The sequence below is a fragment of the Mustela erminea genome, chromosome 4, assembly GCF_009829155.1.
Source record: "Mustela erminea isolate mMusErm1 chromosome 4, mMusErm1.Pri, whole genome shotgun sequence".
Taxonomy (NCBI): Eukaryota; Metazoa; Chordata; class Mammalia; order Carnivora; family Mustelidae; genus Mustela; species Mustela erminea.
Window position 1 is genome coordinate 68,191,256 of NC_045617.1, and position 24,349 is coordinate 68,215,604.

General features: G+C 38.6%; 1 long non-coding RNA gene across 1 annotated transcript in view; it reads right to left on the bottom strand.

Moving 5' to 3' along the window:
* Nucleotides 1-7,718, bottom strand: part of LOC116588439 — a 30,877-nt gene extending 23,159 nt beyond the window's left edge. Inside the window, exon 1 of the long non-coding RNA XR_004284943.1 lies at nucleotides 5,933-7,718. This is a non-coding gene — a long non-coding RNA (uncharacterized LOC116588439). The remainder of the gene's footprint in view (nucleotides 1-5,932) is intronic.
* Nucleotides 7,719-24,349: the final 16,631 nt, after the last annotated feature.

Sequence of the window (24,349 nt, forward strand, 5' to 3'; positions counted from 1 at the left end):
TGGAAAAACACCTATTCATCTTCTAGAGCCTAACCGTGTTTCTATTAGCTGGGTTGAAACAACTGGCTACAAATGGTGTTTTACATCTTTGAAAGACATAACTCTTTCCTTTCCTACATGATATTTGTCTTAAAATGAAGTAACACATTTTCTGAAGATTTAGGAGTTTTATTCTACCCATTTTTCTATCCCTCAGGGTGAGTTTGCTGGCTTATGGACCTAGCCAAGATTGAAAGATTCCAGTCTGATTCTCAATTTCAGACTGTGTAAAGTCCCATTTTAATTGAAATTGAAATCCCACAATTATGTTAGAAGAGTACTTTCTCAATGAAATTTTTTTGGAAGGTTATCTTTTTCTAAGTTGTATAACTAGGAAATGAAACGGATCATCAAGAAAATTCCTTAGGTCTTGTGCATGGCCCATCAAGGAAATGTTTAGGTCATATATCAATTCACTTTTTCCTTTTTTGCCACCCCCTTTTTGTATTAAGTGATTTTTATCTACAAAAAAAAGATGACCCAGGGTACTACAAAATGATTATAAGTTGATATTAAAAAGTAGGAAAGAGGAAATTTTAAACAAGATGAGTGTAGGTGATTGAATACCAATTACTTGAATAAGGCACATACTTTTTACCCTACATAGAAAATCAACAAGGTGTGTTAAAAATATATATATATATCTTCTGTATTTAGTGAGTGTTTGGAAATGAAATGAGAATATTAAACTTTATAAAGTGTTTGGTTGGTTGCATTAGATGGGTACCACCACTTCATGAGATGGACTGATGAAACACCTTTATTGCTGTCAGAACTCAATACAACAGTTCTCATCAAGCAGAAAACACCACAGAAGTATTGTTTGGCAAGAATTTAAAGTCATGTTTCATATCAGTAGAAATTATGCCTAAGGGCTTGTGCGTGTATGTGTAGACTATCTATTAACTCCAAAGACGTGTTGGCTCTACCCTGAGAAGACACTCAAAGCCAGGATATTGAAATACTCGAATGTTCATGAGAATATTAATATGGATGACTCCCAACAAGAATGAAAAAAGGAATAATGTCCAGGCTTCCCATTACATCCAGCACACTTTTCTAGAAAAGCACATACTTTAAGCTATTTATTTGTCTGTCTCCTCTACTAAACTTTAAATTCCTTCATATTAGGGGTTGTATCTTTCAGTCTCAACCCCTCATGCTAGCATACTCCACGACATGTTGGGAATTTTAACCACGGTTTTAAAATAATGAGATGACAAAATAAAAGTATTGTGTTTACTTGCATTAAAACCTTTTATAAATGTAATTGGAAGTGAATAATACTATGGAATCTAACCCTCAAATTTGGCCTAAAACACTGGTCTCTTAAGGTAGTATCAATATTTACTCTATTTGCTTAAGGAATTGTCACAGTGTTATTGATATTGGTCATGCAAATTAGCCCCCTGGATAACTGCACAAGCTTTGAGCTTGCTTTGTTCAAGCAAATAATTAAATATATGAATTTGGACAAAGTCATTACTTAAATTTCTTATCTCAGTTTATAAATCAGTAAGATTTGTGATTGTAACAAGACATTTAGCAACACTTAGTAAATCATAGTAATTACTCAGTGCAGATCATTGCTATTTATAATTTATAAGAAATTCAAACTTTTTTTAAAGAAATTCAAACTTTAAATTGTACAACATAAAGAAACTAATATTACTATAAATTTTTATCAAGAAATTTGGGCTAAATGATTAAATTGTCATTTTAAATGCTATTTCTATCTTCTTTGAGTTTTAATTTTGTAAAGATTTACATATTACATTTCTTGAAGCAAAAATTTATCACATTACACATGCTTTGAAGAATTTCTTAATGGTTCTTAAAGATAAAAATAAAAAGCAAAAAAAAAAAAAATGTACAAGAGTGCCCAGTGGTTTGGGTACTTTTTACCCAGACGTCAAATTTGCTAAAGATATTCGATTATTTCAAGAAGAAAATTTTCTTAACTAGAAAAGCAGATTTCCCTACAAAATATAGTTCTAGATCCAGAACTATATAGTTATAGATAGATAGATGATAGATAGATAGATATAGTTATAGATCCAGAGTCTTCTTTCTGGGTCTTCAAGATTACCCAATTACATAGTGGAAATTCTGATAGACTTTTTCCCCACCACTCTTTAAACTATTAAATGCATAGGCATAGGAAGTAAGCTGGATAGTCTCTATACGAGAGCTTCAATTGCCAAGTCGATAATTCTTGCCTGCCCACCAAAATGCCCTTGTAAGGAAATGGCCTGGCTTCCATCTGCTATGTGAGTGTCTGATCTTAGTGGCCTGGGTATCATGAGATATTCTAATCAACCCAGTAAATATATTAAGAGAGCCCCTGCCCCAAGGATAACCCAAGGATAGCCAGTGATATCTGACATGGCCTAGACTTAAGAAAAGAAAAGACAGCTTGATCAATCAAACTCCCTTTCTCTGTGAATTTAAGTGAGAAATACCCACAGAGCCTTACTGCCAACTTTAATATAAATGCTGAAATGGAACCAGAACAGCAAGAATCATGACGAGCCAAAGCCATAAACCAGCCAAAGTAATGGCAGAGCTGAACATGTTAGCACTGAAAGAAAAAAAAAAAAAAAGAAAGAAAGAAAGAAAAAAAGAAAAAAGAACAGCGTGGTTGCCCAGAAGGAGAATAGATCCTCCAATGAGGCTGTAAAACCCCTAGAAAGCCTAAGAAGAAAGTCCCAGAATCTGCCTTCTTTCCATTTCAGCTTTATTTAGTTCCAACCCACGTATATTCTTCCAATAGCTTCCTAAAAGGAAAATAGCTTTGCTGCTTTCCTGGTAGTAAACATTGGACACTGTGAAACAAACAAAATCTTTAATATGATAAGCATTTTTTAAAAACCACTAATAGCCATTAGTCTTCTCTCTAGAAAATAGTATTCACATATGATTTTTCACAGCTGATTTGTAGCTTGCATTTTTTAAGTTAAATGACATGAACACATTTCCATGATCATAAATATAGCTTTGTAGCATTACTTCTAATGGCTCATACTATGCCATTGTATCCATATACTGTAATGTCTAACAGAAATGCCTTCATGATAGACATTTATATTATCTCCAGTTTTGCTCTGTAATAAGTAATGTGGAGATAAATCTACCTCAGCATTCTAAATATCTTCTGCATGTATTTTTATTTAACTGTCCAATTATTTTCACTACTTAATATTTTTGAAGTAGAATTATTAGGACAAATAGTGTATGTTTTTATTTTTGAATCAGTAATCCTATTGGCAATTTTAATCTCATAAGATACTCATTTTTCTAAACCATTGTTAAATGGTTTTCCAAGAAGATAGGTGAAAAATACTATCTCATTCCTGTTTTAATTTGCTTTTCTCTGATTGATATTTTTTGACACTTTGTATTTCTTTTTTTAAGATTTCATTTATTTATTCGAGAAAGAGAGCACAAACAGGGAGGAGAGGGAGAAGCAGTTTCCCTGCCAGCAGGGGGGCTGACTGTGGAACTCGATCCCAGCACCCTGAGATCATGACCTGAGCCAAAGGCAGACCCTTAACCGACTGAGCCACCCAGGCTCCCTCTTTGTATTTCTCTTCTTGTAAGTACCTATTTATAAACTTCATCCACTTTACTATGAAATGTCTATTGTTACGGCCATACCACCCTGAACGCGCCCAATCTCGTCTGAAATGTCTATTGTTTTCATTGACTTAAGGAGTTCTTTATACATCAAAATCATTAATATTTTGTCTAGTATATATGTTATGAATATTTCTCCAGTATGCGATTTGCCTTTTAAACTGTTTAAAATACCTTTTGCTGTCAAATGTTTGAAATATTTTGTAGTCAGAGTTACCACCTTTTTACTTTATGATTCCTGGTTTTCTTGTCACACATAGGATGGCCTTCCCAAGAACAGAAAAATATTCATCCTAACTTTTTAAAGGATGTTTATGGAGTCATTTTTTATATTTATATATTTGATCCATTTAGAATTTATTTTGGTATGATTAAAGTAAATACTTAATTTCTTTTCCCTCAATTTGGAGAGTCAGACCAGCACCAATTTTTGACTAATATATTGCTTTTCCACTGGCTGATCCAAAACGCTACTTTTATCATGTACTAAACACCAGGAGAGATTAGAAAGACTGTGGACATAGCAGCAAAGCAGTTTAGTGCTAGAATTAGAAAGACTTAATGTTCACACTGACTAACTGTAACTTTGGACAAGCTCCTAAATCGATCTAGGCCTCAGCTTCCTTGTCTAAAGTGTGGAGACAATAATGCCTCCTAAAACCACACAAGGATAAAGTGATAAAAAGTGCGCCACACACTTAGCCAGGCATCTGGCACAATGAACATTTCGGTAAAATTAGTTCCTAGCTGGACTTGGGATTATTATTAGATTTTCTTTTCAGTCCTATTAGTCCTGTGATAAGTATAATTATAGTACAATCCTGTAATGAGTGACTCTTAATTATTGTGCTTCATACCTACTGAGGCAAGTGTTTTGCATTAATGTTTTTCTTAGAATTATCTAAGCTTTATTAGAAGATTATTCGTTAGAAAATAGTTTTCTCCCTTGAAGTAACTTGAGTGGTGTAGTTAAAACAATAATAATTATTTAATCTCTCTGAGCTACAGTTTAAGCACATATGGAAAGTATGGAATACCTACTCCTTAGAGCTTCAGGGAGGGCTGGATATGAGTGGCCCAATCCAGGGCCTGAAGCAGAGAAGTTCAAGAATAAGTAGTATTATGGTGATTATCATCTTGATTATCATCTCTCATGATATTCAGGCAAATTATTACCACAACAGCTTTAGGTTTTGGAAAGTGACAAGCAGAACTCTGGATTGGTAATGATTACTGTGCAATCATCAATTCCAATTGTAAATGCAAACTGAACAAGACGAAAAGATTCCTGAAGTGCCTACAACATAGGATTAGTACTACTGGGGTGGACTTTGATACAATAATTAGAAAACCTTTGCTGGAGGAGGAGGAGGAAAGAGTGGGCAATTCAACTTTCATTACTCCATGGGGCCCAAGACAAAACAGAAACTTGGTTTGAAATTGCAAATATCTAGGTTGTATCTTGCAGAACTTGATGCAAGGGCATGTGTGTAAGGGTCTGGATGAGGGATGATGTGGAGAGCATTTGTTACTCCTTGAAATACCGTGTCTACAAGGTAAATAACTATGCACACTTTTAAGGATGTTTATGGACTCAAAATTGAAATGGCTTTGAGAAAACAGATTAATGGGTCATTTCCTGAGAGTAAGACGACCTCTGGGAATAATGAAACTTGCTGGCCCGCTCCCCTTCCTTCCTTCTTTCTTTACTTCCTTCCTTTCCTACTTCCTCTCTCTTCCTTTCTTCTTTCCCTCACTCATCCATTCAACCAATAGGGCCTCCTCTTACAATTCACTCTCTGTCATTAAAAAAAAGAAAAGAAAGAAAATGTTTATTGTTCTTCTTTACCTCTGAGAGAAGGGAAAGGAAAGAATTTCAGAACTCTAGTCAAGGTAAATATCAAATGTATTATTATTTTTAATGACTCTTCCAGGGGAGGGGAGTTCCTCATCCAAACCACCCACACAAAATACCTCAAGTACAGTATCTTCTCAGCGTGAGCGTAAATCTACTAGTCATAAAGTAAAAAAGCAGAAAGAAGAAACAAGTGCCAAACTCCACTTTCTCTCTCGTTCTTTCTTTCTTCTTTTTTCTTTCTTTCCTTCTTTCTTTTCTTCTTTTTTATTTTTTTTAATTTTTTATTCTAGCTCATGCATTAAAACCAATGGATGTCAGATTGTAAGAGTTTAAAATACCTACCGTACACTGGGTAATAGCCATCTGGGTAAGACTGAATGTGGCCAGCAGTCACCTTACCTTTCAGTTCTGAGGTTATGTTCACGAAGAGATCTGCAGTTGGTATCACATTGCACAAGCTCCCGGAGCTTGGGGGAGAATAATGACACGAATCAATAATGCTGTCTGGGAAATGACTTAGAATAAAATATTACAGAAGGGCACGAACATCACCCAGGGGGAGACTTCAGTGTTGATTAAATATGGCTGCCTCAGCTCTCTTCCACGCAGTGACAGATGGGGTAGGAGTGCTTACTTTGGCTTTCGCTGCATTTTCCTGAACTAGGGTTACTCAGGTAGCATGAAAACAGGGCGCTGTATGCCAGCTCTTTTAGCTTCGCTGCATTTGGCTGCCCCCTGCAGGCCAAAACTGCACACACAGGCAAAGAATTTCCCCACCGCTCTTCCAACAGAATCCACAGCTTACAGGAAGTTTGTCTCTGATTCTCTTCAAAGTATCCTTGCAAAAAGAAAGACATTTAACCAACACTCACGCAGAGTTCTTTTCACCAATCTCCACATCCCAAAGAAAACAACAGTTCAGTTCACTGAAGTTAACAAAATAGGTTAAATAGCGGAGAAAAATTAACAAACTTCTCCAAATAAAAATGAGAATTTAAAAAGTAGCTAGATAAATATCAACTTCAAATCATACTTGAATGCACGAAAAAAGAATGAGCACAAATTTTCACTTCCAGTGTCAATAAATCACTGTTTCTTATTTCTTCCACATATAAACTGTTTTAAAAGCATATCCTGCAATGTCATAATCAAGAAATCTAGTGTTTTCCTTCCATTTTATCAGACTCTACTCTGAACTTACCATGGTGCAAAGCTAAAACAAAAATCAACACCATTTATCCTACAATATCATATATCCTACCAATCCTTTATTTTGGCCTTTCACAGAGGCTAAATTAATTTTTTAAAACAAAACAACTTATTTTATTCATGGGAGTGAAAAATGTAGGTGGCAGAGGAATTAGCCTTCAGTAGTCTGGGCACCGAATTTCCTCTGTGTGTGAATGCTTGTGTCTCTGGGTTCCCTGTGATTGGAGACACAGGTCCAGAAATGCTCGCTGCCTACTCAGCTCTGTTATAAATTTGACTGAAACCATTAGCTAGAATGTAATGAATTCCATGTGTCAGTCTTACTTGGCATTAAAAAAAAAAAAAAAAAGATGGGATTTTTAGAACACACAATAGTGATATACCCACTCTGGATTATATACATTTTGTTTGTCTGTTTTTGCAACTAGGATTCCTTTCATACATAGATTTTAAACAGTCAAATGGACATTTACCTATTAACTGTTTGTTACAACTCCTGCTTTATAAATCTACACTTTCAGCCATTTTTTCCAGTATCTTACTCCATGGGAATTACTGAAGCAGGAAAACAGATTAACTTTTTCTGGCCACTGACACCTAGAAACTTCTTGTTGATAATTAGGTATACTCGAGACACTTCCCCAAATGTTGCATTCCTTGAAATTTTTATTTAAAAACAGAAAGTATTTTGCTCAATCAATCTAATTTGTAAGACCTCAAGCTTATTATGTGTTCTTGTACCACTCTTATGTCCTAGAAACAGTCTGTTATGTTTCTTTTATCCAGTACCATAAATAAAAACTAAAGAAGAATCTCCCAGAACTTGTTTATGTGGAAGAATTTTAAATTTATATTCAATTGGCCACTCCCAAAGATTTTTAACTCAGATACTTAGGAAAAGATAGTAAGTTGTGTCTTTTAACAAAAAATCTTCTTTAAAATATAACTGTAGGGGTAACTAGGTGGCTCAGTGAGTTAAGCCTCTGCCTTCGGCTCAGGTCATGATCTCAGGGTCCTGGGATGGAGCTCTGCATCAGGCTCTCTGCTCAGCAGGGAGGCTGCTTCCCCCTCTCACTCTGCCTGCCTCTCTGCCTATTTGTGATCTCTCTCTGTCAAATAAATAAATAAAATCTTTAATAAATAAAATATAATTGTGCCCCTTTCAAATATAATTGTGCCCCTTCAAAATATAATTGTGCCCCTTTATACATGCACAAATACAGGTAAGTACCGACCTCTCCTATACAACATACATTCTTGATTAGCAGAGATTTTGAAAGAAAACAGTATCAGAAATCCAAATTTGCATTATTTTAAGTTGAAAGAAAAATTAAAATGTGCTACATAATAACCTCAAAACACCAATCAAATCGTTAACACAATGACTCATAACTATAGGTAACAAACTAGCAAGTTGGAATATAAGACACTGAAAACATCTATTCCTCATTCCTGAACAGTTAATTTTGCTATTGACACATGGTTGTCTTGTGAAGTAGGGTGACCTTCCTTTACACCAGCAGCCTTGATTCTGATATCAACTGTGTTTGGAATACAACAAGAGTATTTTCCCATACACTCATGAGTTTGGGGGAACAATATTTTTCTTTACAGACATTATCTAAATAATGACTTGAGGAGATATGCATGCTTCCTTATTGGAAGCCAGGAAGCATTATCATGGGAAAATGACAAAAGGGAAGAGCTTGGGCAGAGTGTACCCCCATCACCAGGGTGATCCAACAATCAGTGGACTGCCTGACCTTATAGAAGAGCAGCAAGCCCAAGCTGGATGGCCTTGTGATTACAGTAGTACACTGGGTCATGGCCAACTGTATCCATTCCCTGGAGCTACCGCACACATTGCATGGCTTAAAATGACAGAACTTTATTCTCCCACAGTTCTGGAGGTCAGAAGTCCAAAATCAAGGTGTCATTGGGGTCGTTCCTTCTGAGACTCCACAGGAGAATCTTTTCTATGCCTCCCTGCTAGCTTCTGGTGGCTGCCAGTGACTCTTGGCATTCCTTGGCTTGTAGACACATTGCTCCAATCTCTGCCTCTGTCTTCACATTTCCTTCTCCCTTCTCTCTTACAGGGACACTTGTCATTGGATTTAGAACACACCCTAATCCACAATGACCTTCTCTTGAATTCTTTAACTTGATTTCTTCTGCAAAAAAACTTTTTCCAAGTAAGTTCAGATTCAAAGATTCTATGTAGACTTATCTTCTTGGAAGGGTTGGGGGGGGCGGGGAGGGCACCATTCAATCCACTATACTCTCCAAGGTTAAATTTATATAACATATCACAGCTACTGGAAATCATGCCCACAAGGCCAAGGCAGCCCTCTGTCAACAAGTTTTCATCCCATTGAGCCACAGCCTCCATTGTCATTGTCATTTGCTGAATGAAAGGAGGGACCAGAACTTCATTTAAATCTTCACTGGAGGCATTCTTATGTAACGAATTCAATAGGATCACTTTATGCTTCCTCAGTGTACATATCTAAAAATGAGCTGAAAAAAGTCAGTAGCCAGAGAAGCTTCCTAAGAGTGATCCTGTGGCAGATACCATGTGGAGTCTCTATGGAAACATGTCAAGAATTCCTGTGATTTTCTGATTTATTTATTTATTTATTTATTGCCTAGAATCTGCTTCTAATGCACCTCCATTAAAGTGGTAAATAGAAATCATTCTAATTGAGAAAAATTACATGTAGGCAAAATAAACAAAACAAAAACAAGAAGTGGTACGCCTGGGTGGCTCAGTCGGTTGAGCCTCTGACTCTCGGTTTAGCTCAGGTCATGATCTCAGGATCCTCGGATGGAGCCCTAGTTCCAGGCTCCAAACTCAGTGGGTTGTCTGCACAAGGCTTCCTCCTCTCCCTCTGCCCCTCCCCAACAAAATAAATAAATAAATCTTTTTAAAAATTTTTACAAAACAAGGAGTGACCAAAGAAATCACATGTTTGATGGCTCATTAGATTTTTATCACTTGCACCTAAGATCAAAATTAGAGTCCTTACACACACCACGAAAATGAGCTAATAGGTTTGACCCAGTTTTTATTCCAATGTAAAATAAAATTAATTCATGATGTTTACAGCTGTGGGTAGATGAAGAGTTTATACATGTTCGTAAGTGCACACACTCATCTATGCACCGCCCACGTATAATTCACAAATATTCATAGATTGGCTCTCGAAGAGTTTTGTTCTTATCAATTGACTTTGCAGTTCTGAGGTTCCCCCACCCCCCTTCTTTCTTTTTCCTCTTTTTTTTATTTTTTTAAATAAAGTTTTCTTTCAAGTCCTCTACTGTTACCGGGCTTCGGCCATCAAAGTCCCCTCGTAGCCATTTTCATTTACCTTGTGACTCTGACCCTTTGTGAAGCTGAGCATTTTCAGAGGTAAGCCGATCCAGCAGGTCCCCAAGGATGTTATTCTCATTTATTCACTCAGCCCTTTGAATGCAGCAGCCCTCACTTGGCAGCCGTTCAGCAGACCAAGATTCAAAGAGCACACAATCCTTTTTCTTCCAAGGGCCTTTCAAAACCTGGTCCAAGACTTGTCCAGGAGCTTTAATGGATGTCAGTCATTTAGCATGTTACATTTCATTCATGGCTGCCAGGGAACGTGATGAGTAGGGAAGGAATCAAAGAAAACGGGCAGACAATAGGGGTCAGGGATAATTTTCAGAGCCTTTTGTGACGTGACATTATAGAGGGCATTTTTGAGTTGCCATTACTCATGATGAGGGAGTTAAAATAGAGGAGTTAATGTACTTGTATTTAAAGCCCCACCAAAGCCTCCCAAACAGCTTTAGAGCCAGGATTTCAGGAAACTAGGGATCAGTGTGAAACGTGGGCACTCTGGATCAGAGACAGCTGTTCAGTGGGGCCTTCCTTGTTCCCGCAGGTGGGTGATGGAGGGATGGAGTCCCTTTTGTGCCATCTGCACGGACACCTCTGACAGCTGGCTCTCCTTTTCTGAACTTCAAAACGTTGGGGGACAGGCTCTGGGGACCAGCAATAAGACAAGGAAGCTCACTGACAGTCCCAGGAGGCAGAGAAGGGGGAATGGAGGCGAAAGCACAGGGCTGCGTGCCTCTGTACCTGCCAACTGGTGTGTCACAGACAAGCTAAAATTACTGACTGGTCAATTATCTGATTAAAAAGAGCCTTTCGTATGAGGTTCTTTTTTTTTTTTTTTTTCAATCCAGACTGAAATCTAAACCTTCTAGAAAGTTACCAAAACTTTTTTTTTTTTTCTTTTTTCAACTTGGGCATAATCAGCAGTTACGGTGTGGGGGAATGATATAAAGGTACAGAAAGAAACACTTTGTTACTGGCTATAGGCCATAGATTGTTCCGGGATTTTCTTTTTTTCTCTTCTCTCTCTCTCACTCTCTCTTTACCCCCTCTTGGGTCGGACAGCAATGTTATGAATTTACTTGAAACTACTGGCATCAGATTTAATCTTTCTTATCTTCACACACACAGAGAGCTACCAGGCTGATTGTATTTTTAAATTAATAGAATCAATCGATTAAAAAAGGTACCAGTGTTCCCCAAAAGCAATTTATTTTTTATTAGTTTTACAATTGCATTGAAATCCTTTTAAATTATAGAGTTCATGAATTATACCTCTGTCAGGCAGCATCAGAACGTGTCTTTATGGCTCTTGGATTCCACAGAGGCTGTTGTGGTTTGAAAATAACAGAACAATGTGCTGCTGCTTCCCCAGCCAGTTAATGACTTACCCCATAGTTAAAGGCCCCAAACCACACAGGGCAAGCGGGCTGAGCCACCCGGGCCAGGGCTGCCTGGCTGGAGCTCGGAACCATAGGGAAACCATCCCACGGCCATTATTCAACACATGCTGAGTTGACTTCTTGAGATTTTATTAATAAGTTCTCCATAATTTATGCCGCCTTGTTTGTTATCTAAGAAGGAAAAAAAAAAAAAAAAGACACTGCAAAGTTGTGGAGTCAGCAAACAGCAATGCGGAGGAAAAAGTTAAAATGTCAGAGCTAAAGCCAAGAAAACATTCTTAATCCTTAGACCCAATACCGGGTGTGGGGGCTGTGGAGAGAGGTCCAAAAAATCGTGCCCCTTTGTGAGAAAAACAAAAAGGAGAAGGAGGAAGAGAAAGACAAGGAGAAAGAGGAGGAAGAGAAGGGGAAAGAGGAGAAAGCAAAAAGGAAAGAGGAAAAAGAGGAACAGGAGGAGGAGGACGATGGTGGATGGGAAGGAGACAAGAGGGCAGGAGGAATCAAGGAAGAGAAAGTCTCATCTACACAAAGTCCATTTCTCAGTTCACAAATAAATGACCTGGTCTTCCCGAATGAAGCATTTACAGTGAAGAATACAGCAGTCACTAATGCACAAAGATCTTCAGAAAACCCTATCAAGATGGATGCCAACAATAGTCGATTTTATTTAGCCTGTTCGCGTCACACGACGTTTCTACTCTATCGTCCCCAAGAAATTCCACAGGCACCTGCAACTTCGTCTTTTGTAACTTAATGCAACACCTTCGTGATTTTCATTATAGAGCAAACATCCGTGTTGACCTCTTTCTCTCCAGGGTAGCTTCTCCCGCCCAAGATGCAAGGTCACAGCCCGACCCATGCGTGTCAAGCGACACAGCAACTACAGTAGTCAGACTCTCAAACCTGGAGAGAAAAGGTTCCTGCTACAGCTGCTGACGGTGACTTGGATTTCAATGGATTTTACTGTTGTCACCTACTACCTTGTCCCCTTTCCTAAAAAATTAAGAGACGGTAAGAAGCAGAAAGACGTAAACGCGAGTGTGGACCCGCTCTGCGCGCGCGCATGCGCACATCTGTCTGCGAGGGCCAAGGGCGCGCCCGCTTTATACCCCGGAGGCACAGGAGTGTCCCGAGTGGGTCTTTTCATGGAAATAAAAATGCGCCTTAGCTACTAAGAGGAAAAGTGGACCCGAGGCCGCGACTCTGCTTCTTGGAGGAAACAAGATAGAGTATTGCCATGGACTCGACCTCCGACTCAGAAGGACCTGGCAGCCTCTCCTACCTCTCCCAGGTGTGCACGCAGACCCCGCCCAGCCCTCCTCGCAGCCGGTGACTCCCTGAGACTGAGTCACCCCGTCTGTAAATAACTTTAATTATTGGAAAAGCCTTTTCTTCTAGGAACCTAAAGATGCCACCCCGTGACTGCTCCCCATACATTTTTCGTTCCCTAGCTCTGCAGAAAAATCTACCCGGTCTTCTGGAGAGCAGCCTTTGAAATTTTTAACACAACTTGTCATTTTCTCGGGTTAAATGAACACATTCCCCCAGTTACTCCTTATATGATATGGTTTCCAGACACTTCACGGCCCCTCCTTTGAACATGTTCCAGTTTGCTGTCAACTTCTCTCTTAAAATGTGGTGCCCAGGACTCAATACAGCACTTCCTGTGTGACCGGCAGAATGAGGTTAGACTAATAATTCCCTTGATGTGAATGCTATATTTCAATTAATAGAGCTTATGACTGACTTAGGTATTTAGGAACAGATGCACACTCTTGGGTTACGTGAACTCGCCTTAAAACCCCCAATTTTTTTTTAACATTTCTCACCAAATCATATTTTCACCATTCTCCACGTGAGGCGTTGATTATTTAAATCTAAATGTAAAATTTTTTCATTTATCCTGTTGCACTTCCACTTCTTTGGTGCAACCGACCTTTCTAACATATGAAATACTTCTATTGAATTCTTTTTTGTTTTCAAACTCATTAGCTAATCCTCCTAATTTTGTGTCACTCACAATTTTGATAAAACTTCCTTCTTTGTCCAAGGCATTGAACAATAGAGAAAAGAGAAGCTCCTTTACAGACCAAGAATTTAATGAAGTTACCTGACACCTAGCATTTAAGAAACATTAGCAGTTAACATCATTAAAACCCTTCAGAGTCCTTCCTATGGTGGACATCATGCCCATAACTCATAAAGACTTGTAAAAAGGCAAAATGGGGGTGGTAGGGAAACAGAAATATTATAAAGGAAAGAGAGACCAGAACTTGAAAATCAAGATACCCATGAGAAAGCCACTTTGTTGTCCCCATGGTTGAGATCTTGATGGTGGTCAGGAGTCTGGTCCAACTCATACCTTCAAAGTTACCCCTGAATGTGTTCCCTTTTGCTCCTGGGTTTCTATTTCCACTACTGTGAAAAAAATAAAAGTGAGAACTCGTAAATAATTTAGAGTGGAAGTCCAAAATTCTGTATTTTATTCTAATAAACAATATTCTCACCAGGTCTTTATCAGTAAAATGGGGGTCGGAAGTGACTGTTAGAAGATTTATTCATTTATGCTTTAAATAAATAACTCCGTATTTTTATGGTGCCATGATAACAAATTACAGGATGTTTCCTGCTGATTCCAATTGCATCTTAAGCATTTATGTGTGGCATATTCCCTTTGGCACAATATCATAAAGTTTAATAGTTTACCTTCTGAAAAATATTTTTAAAATATTGTAGAAACAACTGAAAAAGTCCTGAAATCTAGTAACTGCTGTAATTTTTTAATTATTCTGTTCCTTCAGTGTATCTATTTTTGTTCTTTATTTATATACAAAGTATATACAAAATATATAAATAGTCTTTACAGTGTGTGTTTCTGATGCATATTAAATAAGTCCAAATAAATGAAGGTTTTCTAAAGTAACATGCTATCTCTTCTTTCTGTTTCCTAATTGCCTATTTATGTTGTTGAGAAAGGCAAAAATAGTATTTATTCTTAGGAAAATAGGATTTATAATATGGAAGGAATATAGATCTTGTATTTATAAACTTTAGACCACTAAAAAAGTTAAGTTATATAACAAAATTAATCAGAACCCTAGAAGCAAACAAATAGAGGGGTAGATGATACTTTCATATCCAAAAATAAATGTAAAATATACATTTCTACCAATTTCTTATATTTTTCCACTGTTTAAGGTATTGAAGAACCTGATTTCTAAAAGACTATCTGATTTCTTACCCATATCTATATTTTCCATCTGAAAGCTAATTTTATATGAAAAAATAAAGTTCTAATTATGCAGCATTTGAATTCTCCTTAGCTTATGAGAAACATAGACACACATGCATTCCTCAGTTAGAATAGAATAATGTTAAAGAGCGATTAAAAAAACAAGGATGTGATATTTTTTAAGAGCCCCATGGCTGAAGGAGATGGTAGAAAAAGACTATCATATATGGCTCGAAATCATCTATGTCATGGAGGAATCGCACCTTTTTCAAACCACCTTAAGCAAAGCCATGTACCTGTTCTCTGTGCACCTTGATAGTCTGAGACTGACCAGGCTCCCTACTATGACTGGAAGCTCATTTAATCCTGGACTACTGTCCTGTTCACCTACCCCAGGATCCCGCAGTTATGAAGACATGAATGAGTGGGACTGAATGGGGGTCAGGACTAACCCAGTCCTTCTTCTCCAAAATGACTGCCTTCTAGGCCACCTTGGAGAGAAAGCATAGAGAGTCCCTTTACTGCATTGGCTTCTGCCTTCGCTTACTAATGTGTGTGTGTGCGTGTGTGTGTGTGTGTGTGTGTGTGATAATCTGGTTATTGATTCTTTTAATGTTAACTGACACTGGATACTTTTAATCTACCCACACAATCAATAATGGCTAAGAAAACCAATAAAAAAGAAATTCTTCCAAGTTAAGACAACTGACAAACATAGAATAATTTAAAGTAGCTATCATTGTACTAGCGGACCATTCTTATTTGGTAAATCTCTTTGAGGGAAGAGAGGCACCAGCCTTTGTTAGCCCCATTTCTGCTATAAATCTGTTTCAACCTCACTGATAAGTTATTTTTTCTGACTCCTGTGTAAATACATCTATATATATAATACCACTTTCTGAATAATTAACTATTTACATTTTTCTTTATAAAGATAAAAGGATCTGATTTGTTCATGACTTGGTCTTAGTAATTTCTGTATTCTAAATATGTTATTCTAGAATTCGAAAGTGTCTCTTATAATCTTTATAAGGGTTTCACACTTACTTTTCTTACTTTTATTCATTTGAATACGCCCTTATTTTAATTTAATAAAAACAAAATCCACCAATTTACATCCAAAAAGGTGGATTGAACAGTTTACTTTTTTTGAGAGCTTACAGAGCTCAGAAGTAAGTACTTTCATTTGTTACTGATAATCCTATAACATAGATCCTATTTTTATAGTCACATTACAGATTAGGATACTGTGCTTCAGAGGGTTTAAATAAAGTTTCAAGATCTCATAGCTAAAAGTTATGGAGCTCTGAGAGAAGGAATAGCTCTGCTCAGATTATACTGATTCCCATCTATGCTTCCTTCCCTCAAACCAGCTTCTCAAACTCCAACATGAGCTCACATTTAACACCTGCCTTCCTTAATGCCTGTGTTCATTATTCCCTAAATGAGAAATGCCTGCATCTTCCACTGATGTGCTCAAAGGTGTGTGTGTGTGTGTGTGTGTGTGTGTGTGTGTGTGTGTGTGATTGAGAGAGAGAGAGAGAAAGAGAGAGAACATGGAATGGGGAGGCAGGGTTAAAGAGAGGAAGGACTTAACTTTTATATTACTCAAGGGTATTGGCATTAAAAAACACAATAAAAGATGGGGAAAGAGCTCTTCTTCATTATCAGAAAAAAAAATTATCCATGTGACTTTAAAATCTTTATGAAATTATAATGTCAAACTCACCTTTACTTCTAACATACATCCCATTAGACCATCTTAAAATTTATGCTAACTACAGCACTATATTTTTATGCATTGTTGTGTATTTGAAATTAAAGGTTTTACAGTTTTGGCAATTACAGGGAGAATTTGAGCAGAAAGCTAAAGTATATTCTACAGAGGACCCAAATGACAATAGTGACCCATTGTACACTGATTTAATCTAGACCTCAAGAATGGCAATAGACCTTAAAATATTAACCTTTTATTTGCTTAGTCAGTTTCTAACCATTAAGGAAAATCAGATATCCACCACATACAATAAAATCTAAGATGCTGTTGGCATAACGTTAGCAAAATGTGACTGTGACAGTGATAGGGTAAAGCTATTGTTTTTAAAGAAGACATTCTTTGACTGCTATTGAGTCCTGTGCAACTTGTCATCAGTACAGTATCAGTAAAAGGTAAGAAAATGCTATCTTGCCATGTAGGTTGTCATTTGAAATTCTACTCATTGCTAGATTAAGTTCTTTCGCACTAGAAGACATTTAACAGCATCTCTTTGATCTATATGTTAGAAAACGAGGCCTTGAGTAGCTTGTCCAAGTAAACAGAGATAACAAATGACTGAGCCAGACCCCAAACCAGGACCTCTGATTCAGATCCAGTGCCCTTCCTCACTGCAGCAAGCACATGGAAACTCTAAGATACACATTTCAAACAGGATATGCAATTTGGAAATTTTACTTTGAATTATAACCTTGTGCCCTGATTATTTTCCATCAGTATTTATCTTTGTGTGTTTCTCTGTCCTGAGGGTTCTCTCTTTTGGATCGCTGTTATCTGATTTTTCTAAACATTCCTGTTTGTCTTTCATTTTATCTCCCTGGTTGCTTTCCATTTTTAGGCTTTATCTCTACTTTTATTTTTACTCTGAGGGGCGTTTTCTTTTTCCATTTTCTGAAAATATAAAATAACATGATTTCATTTTGGGGAACTTGGATGCTACTTATATATTCCGGATACTTACAGTTATCTTTGTAATTAATTTCCCCTTTGTAATTTTTATAAAGCTACCTAAGCCCTTTCATCCCTTTGTATATCTGTTTTGAAATTTGCTTTGTAGGCTATGAGAATTTTGTGGATGAAAAAAAAAAATGGGATGAGTGTGGTTAGGATAAAAAACAAGACTCTGGCATGTAATCAATATGATTCAGTGGATAAGCAGAATTTCCGATTGTTATATCAGTTTTAAACCAAATCATGCATTGCCCAATTCAGGAAGCTTGATTCTTCCAACATGTTTGAACTGTTTTCTGGCAGAGAATTGAATGCCTTGAGAACAGAACAAAACCAACAGAGTTTATAGTGTGGGATAGCCCTAGATCCTCAGAGATTCTGAGGAACAAACACAGGGCAATTTAAAGGCAAAGATTTGCTCCACTGGATATATTAAGGATTATAAATTAACTATTACCATGCCCAGAGAGGCAATATTTTGGATTTTGAGAATTTTGCATGTTTCAGAATTCGGAACAAGTAAGAATTTTGAAAGAGACAAACCTGACTTCAAATTCTACCAGAACCATCACTTACTAGCCTTGAGTCCTTGGAGCTTTAACTTTCAGACCCTTACCTGTAAACACTTTAGGGTTATTACGACAATGAACATAATGGATGTATAATGGTTCCAAGTGAGTAATATGATGATGGTGATGATGATGAGGATGGTGGTGATGATGATGGTGGTGGTGGTGGTGATGATGGTGAGGATGACGATGATGGTAGTGGTGATGATGGTAGCGGTGGTGAAGATGGTGATGAGGATGGTGGGGATGATGATGATGATGGTGTGGTGATGGTGATGGTGATAAGGATGGTAGTGATGATGATGATAAGGATGATGATGATTGGTGGTGGTGATGATGATGAGAATGGTGGGGATGATGATGGTGGTGGTGGTGATAGTGGTGATGAGGAGGAGGAGGATGTAGGGATGATAATGATGGTCATGATGATGGGGAAGTGATGATTATGGTTGTTGGTGGTGATGATGATGGTGATGAGGATACTGGGGATGATGATGGTCGGGGTGGTGGTGATGATGATGGTGGTGGTGAAGATGGGGATGGTGATGAGGAAGAAGATATAACGGTGAGGATATTATCCAGATCTCTCATTGATGAAAGAAGGAGAAGAAGCCTTAATAGCAGATAAAACTGACACAAAACCCCCAAAAACTGAAAATTTTAAAGAGTGACAACAATTTAAAAATCATATTGGTGATTCAATAAATAAGTCTTCGTGGGGGGGACCTCTCTTCTTGAACAAAGACCCACAGAAACTAATCTGACAAATCTGTAAATATTTACGTTTGGCCTTGATTTTTAAGAGCAATGTTACAGACTTTTACAGAAAGTCATTAGTATCTCAAAACTGGTTTTTCCAGTGTCTTTCACTTTCTAGTTCATGATTAAAAGATCATAAAACCTTTTTAAAAATTTACCATTTAAAATTACTTATGTGGGGCACCTGGGTGCCTCAGTGGTTTAGGACACTGCCTTCAGCTCAGGTCGTGATCTCAGGGTCCTGGGATCGAGCCCCACATCTGGGCTCTCTGCTCAACAGAGAGCCTGCTTCCCCCTCTCTCTCTGCCTCTCTGCCTACTTGTGCGCTCCCTGTCAAATAAATAAATAGTATCTTTTTTAAAAATTTAATTAATTAAAATAAAATAACTTATGAGAATGAAGCAGACAGTCCAAAAAGAAGAAACCTGCTTCCATTAGTACTTTCTAGAAAGTTATTTGTAGATTTTCACTCTACAATATTGTATTTGTTTGAGATATTAAACAGCAGATACTCCAGGGAGAACCTCAACCCTGATAAGGCAAGGACATGCAGATATTCTGTGCATTGTGGTCCCTATGTGGAAATAGATATACTCACAGACAGTTTTTGAATAAACAAAAATAGATTCAGCCAAGCAGGCTAGCAAACTTTTGTGGGAGAACGAACTGGAGAATCTATGCGGCAAAAATTTTCCAGGTTCTCGATTATCAAAGCAAAGTTCTCAAATGTTGCAATGGGTCCCTCGTTTTGTTTATTTTGTTTAGCTGCAAGCCAGAGGTAACCTGCCAGGGGCTGGCCATCTTTCTGCATGTTGAGTGCTTTACTCAACTCCCTCGGGGAAGAACCCACAAAAAGAGAGTCCCCGGGGGAGGGAGAGACCCTATTGTGCCCCACACTGATTCAGCTCTCCCCAGGCCTCTCTCAGTGGCTGGCAGTAGCAGGAACAGCAAAGGATCTTTTCTGTTTGCTAAAGCTAATGCCGTTATTTTGAAATTTTAAAATAATCATTTGACTCAAGCAACATATTCCTGAAAACAGGAGAAAAGGATATTTTACCCCCAACAGCAGCAAAAGAGACTCAGTACCAGGGCTCCCTCCCATGGGAGGTGTTGAATAAGAGCCTCCAATAATTATTTCCTCTACCCCACACTCTTCTCCTTTTTGGTGCACTGCCCAGGTAGGCAGCCAGTACTAAGTATCTGATAACATGTCTTGTTGGGCCATGTAGAATAATATTTTGTTCCAAGCCATGTAATCTTGCTCCTCCACAATCTAAGGCTCCACGCCCAGCACATCTTGTCTCTTGGGAAAGCCACAGAGTCTCGGGGTCAAGAGTTATGCTATTTCTACTTCTTCCAAACCCAGACGAAGATTTGAAACTTTTGTTTGCTTATGGCCCACTTGAACGTATTCACACATTCCAAAAGCTCTGACAGAAATGCAAAGATGAAGTAGTCTCTGAATTAGAAGCCAAGTGTCTCCTCAAATCTAATTTGGCTGGTTGATTATATGTGTTTTAAAGACTATATTATGGGAATTCATTTATGTTTACCTCTCTATCAACTTCAGTAGGTGCTGTATTTCTTATGCGGAAGGATGCAGAACTGTAAACTGATTTGCCTATTCTCTGCTAGGTAACGTGATTACATATATGCTGAATTATCTTCTTTATATTTAGCCAAGTACTGTGAGCCCTACTTTAGACATAAAAAACCGAGGTCCAAAAAACTACGTTAGTCACCCTAAAAATACAGCTTTGCTTGGAAGTGAAGAGTAACACTTTAAATGTGATCTTTGAAGATGTCGCACCTGGAACTGTCATTTTGTTTCTTTCTCTCTTTTTTTTTAAAGATTTTATTTTATTTATTTAACAGAGAGAGAGAGAGACAGCGAGAGAGAGAACACAAGCAACAGGAGGGGGAGAGGGAGAAGCAGACTCCCTATGGAGCAGGGAGCCCGAGGAGGGGCTTAATCCCAGGACTCTGGGATCACGACCTGAGCCAAAGGACTGAGCCACCCAGGTGCCCCTTGTTTCTGTTTCTTAAATGGCCAATGTCTATAAGTGATGCAGAGGTAAATGTCAGGTGGTTTGAATTATTGAGAGTAAGATGGGAGATGGAAAAACACTACACATTACTTTCTTCTTTGCAGGCCAGCTGCAGAGTGAAAATGAAGTGGAAATTACCATTATCTTGACATGCAAATCAGCATTTGACAATTTTATAGTTACATTGCACAGAATGGGGGCTTACTTCGCGTCTCACATACTGTTCCTTCCAACTCAACACCTTCCCGCTTTTGCCCCAGTGCTCTCTTTACCCCTTCGAACACTTTGTCCAAAGGACACCTCTCCGTGAGACTTCAAGTACTCCAAACCAGACCTCTCTGCAAATCACATTTGCATCAACTGCATCCCATTCCTTATCCTGTGGCAAATAACAGCCTAAAAGGACAGATCCCTCACTGCTGTAATTAATCATTCCCTAACTTATAAACCTAATAAATCAAGATGTTGTACAGCGGATTGTCTTCAGGTACAGGACAGAGGTGTTCTTTGCTTCCTGTGTTTGCTGCTGTGTTGCTCCCTTGCTTGAGAGAATGAAACCATGAGTCACCGAGAGGGCTCCATGAGGATCTCTGCTCAACGGAGAGAAGATGCTAAGAGAAAGAGAATGGATGAGCTTAAGGGGGGGCTTGAATCCTGGAGGGTCGGAAGGAGAAGAGGAAGGCGTCCAGCGCTAGGACTAGTTGCAGGGAGTCCTGCAACTAAGAAACGGTCTCTAACACAATCAATTTTATCTCATAGTTTTCTGATTCTGAGTCTCATAACTCACCAACAGCTGAGATGATGAAGACCGAAATTTATGAAGACATAAATAACTTTAAAAAATGTATAACTCGGGCGCCTGCGTGCCTTGGTCTGTTGGGCGTTTGCCTTTTGGCTCGGGTCATGGTCCCAGGGTCCTGGGATCAAGGCCCGCATCCGGCTCTCTGCCCCTCCCCCCTTGCTTGTGCTCTCAATCTCTCTCTCCCTTTGTCAAATGAATAAATGAAATCTTTAAAATATATACATATAACTAAAAATATAACCAAATTATCACTTTAAAAAATACCTTTTAAAGCTTCTCTCACATATTACAAATTTTATATGTCCACAACTTTTTCTGCCCCCATTTAATCCAACAAACGTAGATGCCATATCTCCCAGACGACAGGTTGTAGATCATATCCATCGTACCCTCAGACACTTACATACATAACAGGCCTCCCGGCTGATGGCCAGGAGTGAAGTCGACGGTGAGAGTGGTTTTGTGTCTCTCCTCCTGATGGAAGCCTTATTACTGTGCAAAGCGAGGGGACTCCGTATGGGAATGCTCATGGGTAGCACAGAGATGACCTAGCACCTTGAGTGTTGGACCTCAGCTACGGGGGCTTGAAGGCCTCTGGAGGACACCGAGAGGTGAGTGGATAGTTCTCCTGTCCTGCGCGCTGCGCTCTAACGTGTAGAGTAAGGCCCCTGCTGTCAGTCCCCCAGGGTACTGTTTCATTTTTCTTCCAGTTTAAATGGTTCTTGGGTCAGCAACTGACCTTCTCTGCGCAAGACAGGATTGCAGAATCCCCTCCTGAGAGGCAGGTTGGCCAAGGCTCCACATTCCATGGGCCTTTCCTGGAGCTGCGGGACACAGGAAGAGGGACAGAAAACACAAGTCTCTGCTCCCAGGCCACAGACCACCTTGACTTCCGCGTATCTGGAGATTCAGAAAGCTGGCATGCAGTTTTCTATTTGTGGGAGGAGCTACCCAAGTTTCCAATAAAATAAACACAGTTTTCCTAACTCCCACCGGTCTCTGGCAAAGTATGAACTTTCAAGTTCCTGGATCGAAATACGTAGAATTGCATTTGGATGTGCAACTTATTTATCATCTTTAAACTTTTAATTCAGAAGCCCAACTTGTTTAAAATGATTTCAAGGCCAAAATGATGCCATGGTTAGAGCTCTCTGACCTACTGTTTGTAACCAGAAAAATCAGTAAAGTCAGAAGCTTTCTGCAGTGAGCACTTTTGTTTCTCCTCTTTTGTTTTATTAACCTCTCCACAGCTGGTGCAGTTGAAAACACTCTTTCATCACATGCTTAGCAGAAGTTCAAGTGCTGCTGAGAATGCAGCCAAGAATCTGTCTGCCGGATTCACTGTCAGAATGTTGTGTTTCACTTTTAGCCTAACTCCTATCAGATACAGCTGACGGAAACAGACAAAGAAAATCTCCAACAGGAAAGGCTCTCCCTGGACCCTCTAAAACTGATCATTCCTGAGGAATCGAGGACAAGTCATGTCCAGCGGTCATAATATTTCCACATTCATATATGAATTCGGCATTCACTGGGGGCCTGTCTGCCCTTTTTTTAATGTCATAAATAGTCTGCAGATCACAAAGCTGCTGGATTATGCCATGATACTATACTCTTATCGGATACTACTTAGAATTTACAAAACTAAAATTAAAAGAGAATAAGAAATGTAGCAGATTTCTTCTTTCCTGCCTTATTTCAATAAAGCACTTTATATTCCCAATCTTTGTATCTCAGTCTCTCTCTCTCTCTCTTTTTTTTTTAATCTACGGACTATTCCTGCTGATTAGTTAATATTTAGGTAAATACACTTGTTTATTATAGCTGAAACATGGTAATATTGGCTGCCAGGATGTTTTCTGTAAAATGAGATGAGGACTCAAATTACTTTTCTTGGATGAGTACATTTCCAGTAACATTTCCCAAACTACACTAGCCTATTATAAGAGAAGCATTTTGTCTTCTTCTCTAATACATTCATATTTTAAAATACTTCCATTTTAGCAAATTGTTGACAGGATCATCTTCAAAAAGTAGCTACATACACTTTTACTGTTGTGATATTCCGTTGATAAGCACGTTAACAAAAATTAAATATTTCCTAGGGTGCCTGGGTGGTGCATCAGTTAATCTCTCAACTCTTGATTTCGGCTCAGGTCACAATCTCTGGGTGATGAGATGAACCCCTCCATCGGGCCCCACACTGAGCACAGAGTCTGCTTGAGATTCTCTCTCTCTCTCCTGCCCCTCCCACTTGTGCTTTCTCTCTCACTCTCGCTCTCTAAAATAAATAATTTTTTTAAAAATTAAGTATCTTCTGAAACTTAAGAAATGCTACAGTTGGGCATCTGGGAGGCTCAGTGGGTTAGGAGTCTGCCTTCAGCTCAGGTCATGATCCCTGGGATCAAGTCCTACTTCTGGCTCCCTGCTCAGGGAGAGTCTACTTCTCTGTCCTTCCCCTGGCTCATGGGTCCTCTCTCTTTCTCTCTCAAATAAATAAATAAAATCTTTAAAAAAAGAAAAAGAAATGGTGCTATCAGGACTCATCAGCACTCTAGCCCATGAGCATATCTGGCTCCTTCATTTGATCGAAAGACAAAATATTTATTAAGAGCCTATTACATGCCTGGCACTGCCCTAGGTGGTCCTGTGGATACTGCAATGAACAAGAGACAGAACATCCCAGTGCTCTGATTAAT